Genomic DNA, 12,156 nt, shown 5'->3' with positions numbered 1-12,156 from the left:
TTAAAACTTGCGCGACGACGAGGACAAGGTGTTTTTCATTTTTCAAAGAAAATAACAGCTTCCGTTTGATATTCGTTGGATATTTTGAAAAACGAAAATTATAAGAAAACATATAATTGTACGCTTAACCTTCTTATCCCTAAATAGCACATAGGAAGGCACAAAGGTATATTATGGCAACGTCAATTAACTCAAATATCGATTAGACGCAACGTTAAATACTGGAAACGCAATACGACCTCTTTCGATTAAGGCTTAAAGGGTTCGTCAAGGGAACATCTAAGAAAATGAAAAAGTACATCTTAACCGAAAGCGTCTACTATGGAGTGTTGCTTTTCACTTCAAAAATTTTCTCGAAAATGTCAACTTGACTAGTTTTTTATCTCTTTCTATCTTTCTTGTTTTACTTTTGATAATTTGAAATATTAAAAAAAAAATCTTTTAGATTTCGTGTTAGTGATGTACATACATTAACATACATACACCTTTGTCTCTGCACCTTACTTTCTCATTGTCAATCTGTTTCTAGTTTCGCGTAACAAGAGCTGAAAAATACTGAACGTGACCCGCTTTGCTGTGTGGCTATGAATAGTCGAAAGAGAGAGGGGGGGAAGGACGGCGTACACGTGGATATTACGTGAGGTGGCCCGTCTACAAACTAAAACCGAAGAAACGTCAAATAAACGCACTCAAAGAGAGCAGGTCCAATTTCAAATTTTAGTTAGAGTTAGGAATTACTCGAATCGCGCGAATGTGGAGAACTCTAAAAAATAAGCTATTATTTTTCTTTATTTTTTTCTTTTTATTATTTTTCTTATTATCTTTCGAGAAATAAAATATATTAATTTGTGATTAAACTTTCGTTCAAGATAATTTTTTCTTTCTTTCCATTTTTAATACGCAAAAAAAAATTGTCACGTTAAAATTTAAAATCCTATAGCACAATCTGTAATAAATAAACGAAAATGTGTATGTGTGTGTGCATGCATCAAGTATGAAGAGTAGGACGACTTCCTTTGTTCTTTCGAACCGAAGCGAGCACCGCTGCTACGGCGAAAGATGAGGCGAGAATAATGGTCCTCGTGAACCGGTTGTAACGTCGTCCTCAACGAAGACAGCGAGAGTTCAGCCAATTTTGACTTAACGGTAAACAAAAGCGATTACGAAGGCACGAAAGTACTTCGAAACTGTGCCAGTGGTCCTCGTTTTCTCTTCTCCCTTTTTCAAATAAACAAAACTATCTTCGTTCCATCCCTTCTTTTGTCTTTTAACAAATCCAATTTTATTATCAGTTCAAAAGAAAATAAAACTATTTTTTGAAAGAAATGTGTTATTTTTGCAACATCAACAAAATGTATATGTAAATGAGATATGAATAAAATATGTGCCTGAATAAAAAAAGGAAAACATACTTTTATATATTATCATTAAGTTGTCTTTAAGTTTGTTATAAACAATAACAATAATTATTCATTGATATTTTTGGTATCACGCCGAAAAGCTGCTACAGAGTTCTTCCTACGCGTCTCTTTTTGAGAGACGTATACGCGTGGGAGTTCTTGAATCATTCCTCTTATCGTTACGTAATTCACAAATTTCCAAATTCATCAATTTAACACATTGAATACTATTAGGATTACCGATGACTGAATTTTTACAGACTTTATTGAAAAGGTTTTTAAAATTTCTTTAGTGACATTTAGTGTCACAACTAAAAGTATATTTCTCAATAAGGGTAAAATCTAATATATACGGCATGACAATGAATTATCTTGTATCTTTTATTCTATACATTTGAAAATTTAAGAGCAGTTGCCAATGAGCATCACATTTAAAGAAATAATATGGGCACGTACGCACTTGGTCGCGGCGACCATGAAAACTGGAGCGATGTACGGTCGATTCATTGCGATGTACTCGTCGAGTTTGATCGCCTGCTTTTGTGGTTGTTTGTCGACCTGGTTACTGACGACTGTGCGCATGTAGTGCACATGTTATTACATCTTTTAAAGAATATAAAAAAATATATCACATTATACATCTCTTAGAGAAGTATAAAAGAGGAAAATATCGATTTATGTATAAATTGCTAGGACACTTAACATGTTAATGGAGAAAGTAAAATATAAGTCGTTAGTTTACTATTTTTTTCATATTAAAGTTTCTCACTATACAATTCTCAGTTACATCTGATATCCTATGTATATAAATTTTATAATAAATGCGAACATCGTCTTACATATTAAAATATAGGTAATTCTAATCCACATATAATTATTAGTGATCGATAGAGAACAGTACCGATAGATACAGCATAGTGTATAAATAAATAAATCTATTGGCTTTCTATATATTAGTTTACGTAATGTATGCACGTGTACACAACCGTATGCGTATGCGTATGCACTCTAGACACGTATACTTGATTGAATACATGCAAACAAAGTATAATATGTAACATTCCAACGAATATATTTCTCTTTTTTTCTTTCTGTTTACAAATATCATTCTTCACAGATATACATAAGATTTTTTACAATAAACAATGTCTTTGAACCTATTTGGAAAATTTTACATGATCAAATGCAACATATAAACCTATGAGGCACATAAAATTGATTTGATTGACAGTAAAAACTTTTCCATAGATATATAAATAATATGAAAACAATTTCTTTTATACCGAACACATATATGTATACACACTTATTTTGCGAATTCGTTATGTTTAATCGTGATAATTGTACGTTCGAACGATCAAAGGAGTGATCCTTAATAAACGACTATAAAAAAAGAAGAAAAAATGACGTTCAGCAATCTGGGTCAAAACGATTCGGAGCTCTGTACGTGAGTATGCGCGCCCATGTGTGCGCACGTATGTATGTGAGATCTTTTAAACGGTAAAGAGACTAACAAAGTCATAGAGTGGTATCATTTTAAATATCGATTTCGTTAGTGGAAAAAAAATGTTTCTAATACTGAGTTGATCGTATCGATACAATAGACAACCTTGTTCATGTTTCTACATATTTACATAGTGCATAAATAGCATGTATATATGTTTAATTGAAACTTATAATACAAATCCGAACCATTTAATCATTCGTATGAGAATGAAAATGTGTCATCTAGTAGATAGCACGACTATGCATTAATTCGTTATATGATTCACCATTATTGCTTTTTTCTCAATTTTAAGAACGATCTGAAAGAACCGTCATCTTTTGTAGTTGTAGTTGTCGTTCAAGTCGTTATAGTCATCGGCATAAACGATAGAAAGTCAAGAACATTAAAAATGACAAAAGAGAGTGAGAATCGATCAGCGATCATCGGCCATGCTTTTTTGCATTTCCCACGAGTCAGTATCGAGCAGCACTGAGATGATTCCAACGAACAGCTAAGAGAAAGCCCTCGAATACATCCGAACGTTCGGAAAGTTGTCAATCGTCTCCTGTTTTCAAAGGGTAGATCGAATCAAAGTGGCATTCGGCCAACTCTCCTGCGCTTGAACGCACATTATTAAACCGTCGCCAGTTTATCGCGATCGCTGTCTCGACGCTCATTATCGAGCGACACGAAAACGCCATTGTTTCGTTGTACAGTCAAAGAAAGAGAGAGAGAGAGAGAATGGGAAACGACAAAAGAGAGGGGAATACGAAACAATAGAATGAAAGTTTAAAGGAGAAAGATCAAAAAACGTTTTTACTCACCAATTTTCCTTAGGACGCGCAAATCATTTCAATCTTCCTTCACCAGGATGCTACGATGCTCTATAATCCAATATGGCAGCCTATGCACACATGTCAAAACAAATCACTGAACGACGCAACGTTTGTGGGGCGGTCGTGACGAGACCCGTATTTCTTCCTTCTTGCGAAGCTTCTTTCTATCTCTCTCCCTTCGCTCTGTACATATATATGTGTGTATGTGTAGAGGGAAAGGAAGGAAGGGAGAGAAGAACGGGGAGAAAGAGAGAGAGAGAGAGAGAGAGAGAGAGAGAGAGAGAGAGAGAGAGAGAGAGAGAGAGAGAAAGGAACAGAAAGTGAGAAAAAGAAGAACGAGGAATCGTCGCGGAGATCCTTCCACAAGGAAATGAGACACGAAAGAGGATAACCGCACTCGTACACTTTTCTATTTCTTCTTTGTTCGATCGCGTCGAAATTCGTGATGGTAAATAAAGAGAAGTATGTGTAGGAAAAGAGAGGAAAAAGGGCAGGCACAGACAAATAAAACGATACACACGCGGCAAGCATCCGACGTAGACTAGTGGCTGCGCGCAACGGACGCAGGAAGCGGGGTGTGGAGGAGCTGGGCCATTACGAGATGTAGTGGGGGAGTTCGTTGGTAGTGGCGGTGGTTGCTGGCTATGGTTTGGTGGGGCGCGCGGCGCGTTCGCCCGAGCAGTGGGAATACGTTGGTTGACAGTGATGCTCAACCATCGCTTTTGGTTCCTTTTCTTCTTCCTTTTTTATTGGATCTTTTAATCGATAGATTAAACTTCTTGTCCTAATTAATTGATTAAGAACTTAGGCAGTCGCAGGTAAAGGAGCATAAGAACATATATTCTTATTTATATAAGTACATATGACAAAAAGAATGCTAAATTTGAATTGCATATTGTACGTGTATGTGTATGTTTGAAAAGAAATAAGACCACACTTTCCACATTATACAAAGTTCCCATTTGAATTGCAAATATTAATCTAAGTATCTAGGTAAATTATTTCAAATATATTTATTTATTTAGTATACTCGCGTGTAAATAAATCATATAAAACTGATGCATTATAATGTTAAAATAGAATTTTATCGAAACGTACAACAGCGCAAATGGCATAATATAAACACAATATAGATGCAATCCAAACACTTTTCTCTATTGCAAATAACAATATTTATATTTATATAGTACGAAATCATCGACATGATTTTTTCATATATCCGTATCAAGATGCCGTAATCGAATGAGAAACTAACTCTTGTTTTTGCTAATCTAGTACTTATTAACATTAGGCTTACAAAAAAGAGGCTGCATTGAAGCGATTTTTCGATCATTTATTTGTAAACTTTATAAAATATCTATTCTCCTGTATTCTTTATAATATCTGTTTCTCAAAAAAATTACTTAATATTAGTAACGATACGTAAGATAGAGTTAAAACATGAGAAATTATAAAATTAAGAGAAAAAAAAGATAATTATTGAGAATTTCATTTTCAGAAGATAAAATTTGTTGTATGCGCGGTTAAATGGAAAATTATAGAATATAACAATAGTGAAAAAAGATTATCGGCGGTGCACCGAGGATCGCAGGATTCGCAGCGAATCGATTCGCCTCTCAAGGATTACGGGCGCGGTACGCATGCCGGATACCCGTGCGTACCTCTAGTTGCTATCCTCCGAGCAACCACGCATTGGTCTGGCGAAGCACCGTGACCCACATTTTCATGTCGACTACAATTCAAGTTAAAGTTCTGTTCTATCTGAGGGTGAACTATTTCTTCGATCTTTCAAACCATAGTTGACTCAGTAAAGTCTCTACTATTCTTAGAAAAAAGGAGCCTATAGAGAAAAAAACGAAGACTGAAAGTAGACGAAATGGAGCACATGAAGTCAATGGAAAAATGTAATCCGTATAAAAACTGGTTGGCGAACTACCATTTAGAGAAAGCCATGAGAAAGAAGACGAATACACCGTATAGGTATGTCGCACCTTTTACAGATACGAGACTACATAGGTACTATTTATACTTATTACGGACCCTGAAACACGTTCGCCAATAAAATTTTCATCTCCTCGCTTATTGAATTATAAATGCATCTAAATGCGTTCGTTGTATTACCTTAATGATACACAGTTTAAGCGTTGTTGTCCTTTATTTAAAGACACGATTGTCTTTATCATCTGAAACGGAAATTTCAATTAATTAGAAATAAAAAAAAAGAACAAAATTTATTTCGTTTGATATTTATTTTATTATAAAAAGAAACGAGAAAAAATAGGATATCTATTATTCCTAAGAAACCTTCTCAACAGCATTTATGTCACATTAACATTACATTTCGAATGTAACTTTCGTGAAAGAGAATCATTACAATTGAATCATCTTTAAAAACATGTACGTATAACGTCTCAAGATTCTAACTTGTCGAACGAGTTTACGATCACGTAATCTGTGAAGCTAATCTCTCCTTGATGATTCATGAGTCGATAATAATGAAACACAACATCAGCTTTTGAATTTTAATGCGCAGCGTTTACTTTTGTTCGCAGAGCGAAGATCATCCATGTATACATCGCATAGGTACATACATATCTGTACTTATATAAGCATCTATATACCAAATTGTATGCCAAATTGCGTGACTTGGTCTCATTGTTCGATAATTTAGACCATCAGGTATAAAGAAGACGCCTTTTACTAATAATTCGATGTTATATACGTATTTAAACGAATGGACAAACATCATAACTTTTTCTTATGTGCATTTACAATCGATATGAATTAAATTTAAAATGACAATCTAAAAGAGCAAGCGAAAATTTGTTGGGTTAATAACTCGATTACAGGAAATCGATCTCGCTTTTTATTTTCATTATTACTTTTTTTACCAACTTTATATTTAAAGTAGTTTAAAAAAGAATGTTATCGAGTTGTAGAAAAGGAGAGAAAAGGGGATAAAAATTTTATAAAAAAACTTCCCAGTCTTCATTTTTTAAGTAGTAAAACATTTAACGAGCGAAGGAAATTAGTCAAATTCCCATAGCAAAAAAGCAAAATAATAAAAAAAAGACAGAAAAAGCTAAATAAGAGAAGTTTCGTAATATTTTTTTTTGTTCTTCATTTCTCTTCCCCCTTACTCTCTCTCTCTCTTTCTCTTTCTCTTTCTTTCACAGTTTTTCAATTTACTGATAAAGAATTTATTTAACTTGTTGCAAGTTTCTCTATGGATTATACCCATTAATATGGTCGATGTGAAAGAGAAAAAGAAAGGGGGGAAATAAAAAAAAAGAATCAGTAAGGACAACGGATATCTCTTGTTGAGCGAAAAAGAAAGGAAAGACTTTGAATCGTATAAAGCTTAGGCGCATACATCTAAAGATTTTTCTCTTTTATCAAGGCATGATTTTAATTTTGGTATACTCGAGCGGCTTCGATTTCTTTAGTACGATCCTTTCAAAGGCGAAGAAGCAACGTCGCTTTAGAATAACCTTACTCTCATAGCTCGGTGCATACACGTATCGAGCTTTAATCGCAGCTTGTTTTAACTCGGCCCTCGTCTCTTCTTCGTTACTTGGCTACTCGAATCTACTCGTCGAAGACATATACGTGACTTTAATTTTGATACGGGGAGAAATTCCCATGGTACGAACACGCTCCTGCGGTTTAATTTCACCAACGCAGCAGGCTGCATCTGCTACCAACTATACAGGTCTCTCTCGTATTCACTCTGCACTATCTTTTCATCCCTTCGTTAGTATCTCTTTCTCTCTCTTTTTTTCTTTCTCTCACGCACCAATCTAGTCCTTCGATGCAGAGAGATGAGATCGAAAACAAGATCATCCAAAGTCTTACTATGTTTTCTTCTTTTTAGCATATCAATCTTGCGAACACCAGAGGAAAATCAGTTTCTCGATAAAAAGTACAATTCGAGAATCGTTCTTGCATGTACACGCGCCTACGGCCTGACATCTTTGCCTCTTTCTCTCTCTGTCTCTTTCTTTTACGCATACTCCCATCCATTTCTTCTTCCCTTTTCCCTCTTCTTTCTCCTTCATAGACGAACAATCCTCTATAGGGCGGCAGTGCTAGACAATAACTCTTTTGTCTATGGCCGAAGGCACGTGGCGCAGGAAAATTACTACGCTGCCAGTTTATTGTAAACATTTGTCCCCGCAAATAGACTCAGGAGGGCGAGATCATCTCTCGATTTGTATCTTTCTCTTTCTCTCCCTCTCTCTCAACGCCTTCTTGGAATATAGCGAAAGAAAAGGAGAAAGAAGGCAAACCTACCACTCTCGTTGTTTTCTTTGTTTTTTCGAGAAAAATCACTGATAATAGACCGTCTGAAAGACTCCGAAAGACTTTACGTAATAATGGCGAGACATTTCTTAAATTTCCTCCCATCCAATAGAGAGAAAAAAGAAGGGATTAAAGAATAGAGGAAGTTACAAACATGAACTCAAACTGTAATAATATGTCTATATAATTATTACAGACTATAATAATATGTCTATGTAATATATATATACACATAATGCAACAATATTTAAGATAAAACAAATCCTATTTATAAATCCTATGTATGAATAAACGAATGCAATTCGTTTCTTAATATTCGAGATATAAGCTCTGTAAACGAGCATTCGCATGAACCAATGTACAGAATTGCTATATTCATAGAGTGAAAATGAGAAACATACTGATGGTCAGTCCGCGAAAACTAGAATGTCGTCATAACGACGACCCATTTCCGAGTAACTTAGTAAATTGAATACCTCAACTAATAACTTTATATTCTGCGAGTAAGTTAGTTTTATCTCCTTGCAGCACGTTGAGCGAAAATAACTTCTGACAAATTTTTTATGCTATTGGCCATGTAAACTTTATGGAAAAAACTTTTCTCTCGCCTTTGTGCTTAAAAGTATTCTTTTTTATGACACTTTAGGCTCGACCAATGGAATCGATATCGTAATTGTTTTATCAATAAATAGATCAAACGTGTATCCATCGCAAACTATTTAGAATAAATATCATTTCGTTGTTATCATAATAACAATAAAAAAACTGTAATAATATTCGTATATAAATATAATATAGATGAATAAATACAAAAGAGGTAAAAGTAGAAGTGTGAATATCTCAGTTATTTTTTATGAAAGAAAATATATGATTCGAAGGGTTTGAGATAATAAAAATGAAAAATTTTAGTCTTAAAAATCATATTTTTTAAAATATTAGGTTCATCCATATCTTCTTTAAAAGAACTTGATTTTTTTTCTAGCAAATCAAAGCAAATTCGAAACATTCTATATATCTCATATCGTGATATTGCGTACCATGAACAAAATTATAAGCTTCCTAATTTTATAATTAATACAAACCTATTTACTGTTCATTACCTTTAACTCAAAAAGAAATATAGACAAATATAGACAAAATATATATTACAAGTATAACAGGAGAACACTATTTCCACTATGCATTCATCATATCGGTGTATAAATTTTTATTGGCAATATCCCTCATACTCATAACATAACAATCAGGTTAGTGTAAGTCAGAATAGATAGTATTAGTAGACTGAACTCATAAGTTTCCAGTCTTTCATATTTATATCCTTCTTTAATGGTAGCATGTGTTTTGCCATACTAAATACGAGTACATATTTGTTTTATGATAAATGTATTGAGAATAGTAAATATAATTAATAGATATAATTAAATGTATAAATCTATACGTTTATACATAAAAAGTATTTTGTCGATTATTTTGTCAAAAATAATAATTAATAAATATACTTATACATTATACATTATATATTATTGTAATAAAAATCAAAACATGTGAGTTCGTTTCCATACTATTTACAAAATAGAAGCTATTTTTTGTGGTTTCCCTATAAGACTAGTTCCATTTTATATTATTACTATTATTACTACTATTAATATTACTACTATAATAATAATATATAATATAAAATATAATAATAATAATAATAATAAAAATATTTAAATAGTATGTACATTACTATTATGGGATGTGAGTGTCAGCATCATTGAATAAATGTATGTGTTATGCATACGGCTATCGTTTGGATAAAGTTAAAGGATAAAGAAAACCAGGAAACACAGTTCGGAAGTAACTGCCGAGAATATTATACGTGTAACAAGTTACACGAATGTAGACTGTCTTAGATCATAGTATATTAAGTTCTTTTTTTAATTAAGCACAATAATAAAACTTCATATTTTATCAAGATTCGGATTAGCTTTTTTCTTCAAAGCTCATCTCGAATTCTTACAGGGCATTTTTCATTATAATAATAAAGTTAACGACGGCGTGTTATTATTTGGAAACTTAAGATAGATGGTCATAAGGATGTCTTATTTGCAATTGTTTTCAAATCAAAAATGTAGAATTTTTTATCCGAACATTCCTTTATTTAGATAAAAACTAATACATGTTTGAACAATGTGTATTTGCTAAGATTCTTTTCCTAATCGTAGGGTGTTTCCAAACTCTTGAAATAAAGTAAGTCCGCATATAGACCGACGACGATTTCTCCTTTGGAATTGCTTAAATTTTTATTACACTTATCTATTTAAAAAACAATGATATCATTATGGATAATTAATTATTAAGAAATTCCCATTTTTTCTTCATATCGATTTCATCATAGAATATCATACAAATTACAGTTTCACAAAATCAATAAGAATTAAAATAAGATCGATATAAGCAAAAACGGAATAAAACTAAAATTAGTATTATAAACTGATGATATGATTATAAAGCTGAAAGACAAAGATAAATGAAAACGGTCGAAAATAAAAGAAATATTACATATTTACTATCGTATCTCAACGGGTCTACTAATAGGTATATTAAATATACCTATTGGTAGATGATCACGTATCCAAATTATCGAAGAAATAATTTATTGAAAATTCGCGCGAAAAATCATCACGCAAATTGACACATGAAATGTATCTAAAAGGAAAGACAGAGATCTTTATGAGACACTAGCAAATGTAAATTATACATTGTACATTGTTCTTTTAAATATATTCTTTCTGCTATTATTATTATAGATAACCGTCATCATATATTGTAGCCTATATATGATATATATAATATTTAAATATATATATATATCTTTTACTTTTTCTTCTCATTATTTTTATTATTATTATATTGTTATATTATATATTATATGCTACATATTATTATTATAATAGTAATAATATAAAGTGAACTAATCCTACATGGGAATACTACAAAAAAAAATAGCATTGGTAGTTCCACCTGATAGATAGTATGGAAATAAACTCGTTTTGATTTCAAAAAAATAATAAATAATATATAAGATGTAAGATACAAAAAGAATGAATTAGTTGATTATTTTCATTTATATTGATACAATAAAAAAGAACTGAATAAATCATCCAGCCTCAGCCGGGATTCTTGAATTACGAATTTAGATGTTTACCATTTTATTAAACGTTAGTTATAAGATTTTTATATTTCTAATATATAACATAAAGAAAACAATACATTTTTTAAATTTAACAATATCTTAGAAAGTAAGACTTATCAGCATGAATAACTAAATAGGTATTTTCTTATTTTTACCATAGAATCATCTATCAAAGTTGATTAAAATGTCTGAGTGAGTTACCGTAGCTTCTCTATGTGAGCATTGCAAAACGTGTTTCTTTGCGTTTGGAATGGATCAAACAATTTGAGCATCATTTACGCACACAAATAAGCAGATAAATGTCTACTTCATGGAAAAATCAGTAGTAGAGACATGAGCAAAATTAAACTATGCAAAACTTACTTTTCATAATAAATAACAAAAAATTTCGAAAGCAGCATTTATAGCAACAATAAATCCTGATCTTAATCGATTTTGATGAACATGGTATTATTTTAAAGATAAAAGTTTTACAAGGACATGACTTTTCCGATTTTTTGAAAAAGCTTTATTTTTGTATATAAATTATTTTGAAAAGAACACTATTTTTTATACAATTTTTTTCAAAGAAAATACAGCTTTTTTATGTTAATAAATTTTGGAAAGTAATATTTTTATTCATAGTATATAAAAAAAAAATTATATAACATTTTTGTAAAAATGTTGATGAGTTTCATATTTTAGAAAATATAACCTATAAATAAAATTGTTCAGTTTCACTATATTGATCCCTTCAAATCAAATATATTTTTACTCAGAAGTTTAATATAATTTATATAATTTGTATTACATATAAAATATATGTAATGTAAATGATATGTATATAATGTATAGAAATGATTTTACATACATATAAAAAGATTTTTTGTATACGTTTAGAATAAGTTATCTTAAAATCTATGAAACGTATTGCAATTTGGAAGATAATTAAATTCCTCTACCGTTATTTCGATA

At 31.7% G+C, this 12,156-nt stretch overlaps 1 protein-coding gene and 1 long non-coding RNA gene across 4 annotated transcripts in view; one reads left to right on the top strand and one right to left on the bottom strand.

The window, feature by feature from the left end:
* LOC118440173 (uncharacterized) overlaps positions 1–3,852 on the bottom strand; it is a 65,172-nt gene extending 61,320 nt beyond the window's left edge. For 2 of the 3 annotated variants that reach the window (XM_035862847.2, XM_035862836.2), the window contains exon 1: positions 3,711–3,852. The gene's annotated coding sequence lies outside the window, so the exon portion shown is untranslated. The remainder of the gene's footprint in view (positions 1–3,710) is intronic. The other variant, XM_085655266.1, reaches the window with a different exon arrangement.
* Positions 3,853–4,289: 437 nt separating this feature from the next.
* Positions 4,290–6,740, top strand: LOC118440277 (uncharacterized). Its single transcript, XR_014981850.1, has 3 exons — positions 4,290–4,540; positions 5,221–5,702; positions 6,275–6,740. It is a non-coding gene; the product is annotated as an uncharacterized LOC118440277 (long non-coding RNA).
* The last annotated feature ends 5,416 nt before the right edge of the window (positions 6,741–12,156 follow it).

The sequence above is a fragment of the Vespa mandarinia genome, chromosome 2 (assembly GCF_050613455.1).
Source record: "Vespa mandarinia isolate Hongniang chromosome 2, ASM5061345v1, whole genome shotgun sequence".
NCBI classification, from domain to species: Eukaryota; Metazoa; Arthropoda; class Insecta; order Hymenoptera; family Vespidae; genus Vespa; species Vespa mandarinia.
Note: the sequence above shows the minus strand (reverse complement) of the source record. Positions and strands in the feature narration are given on the sequence as shown.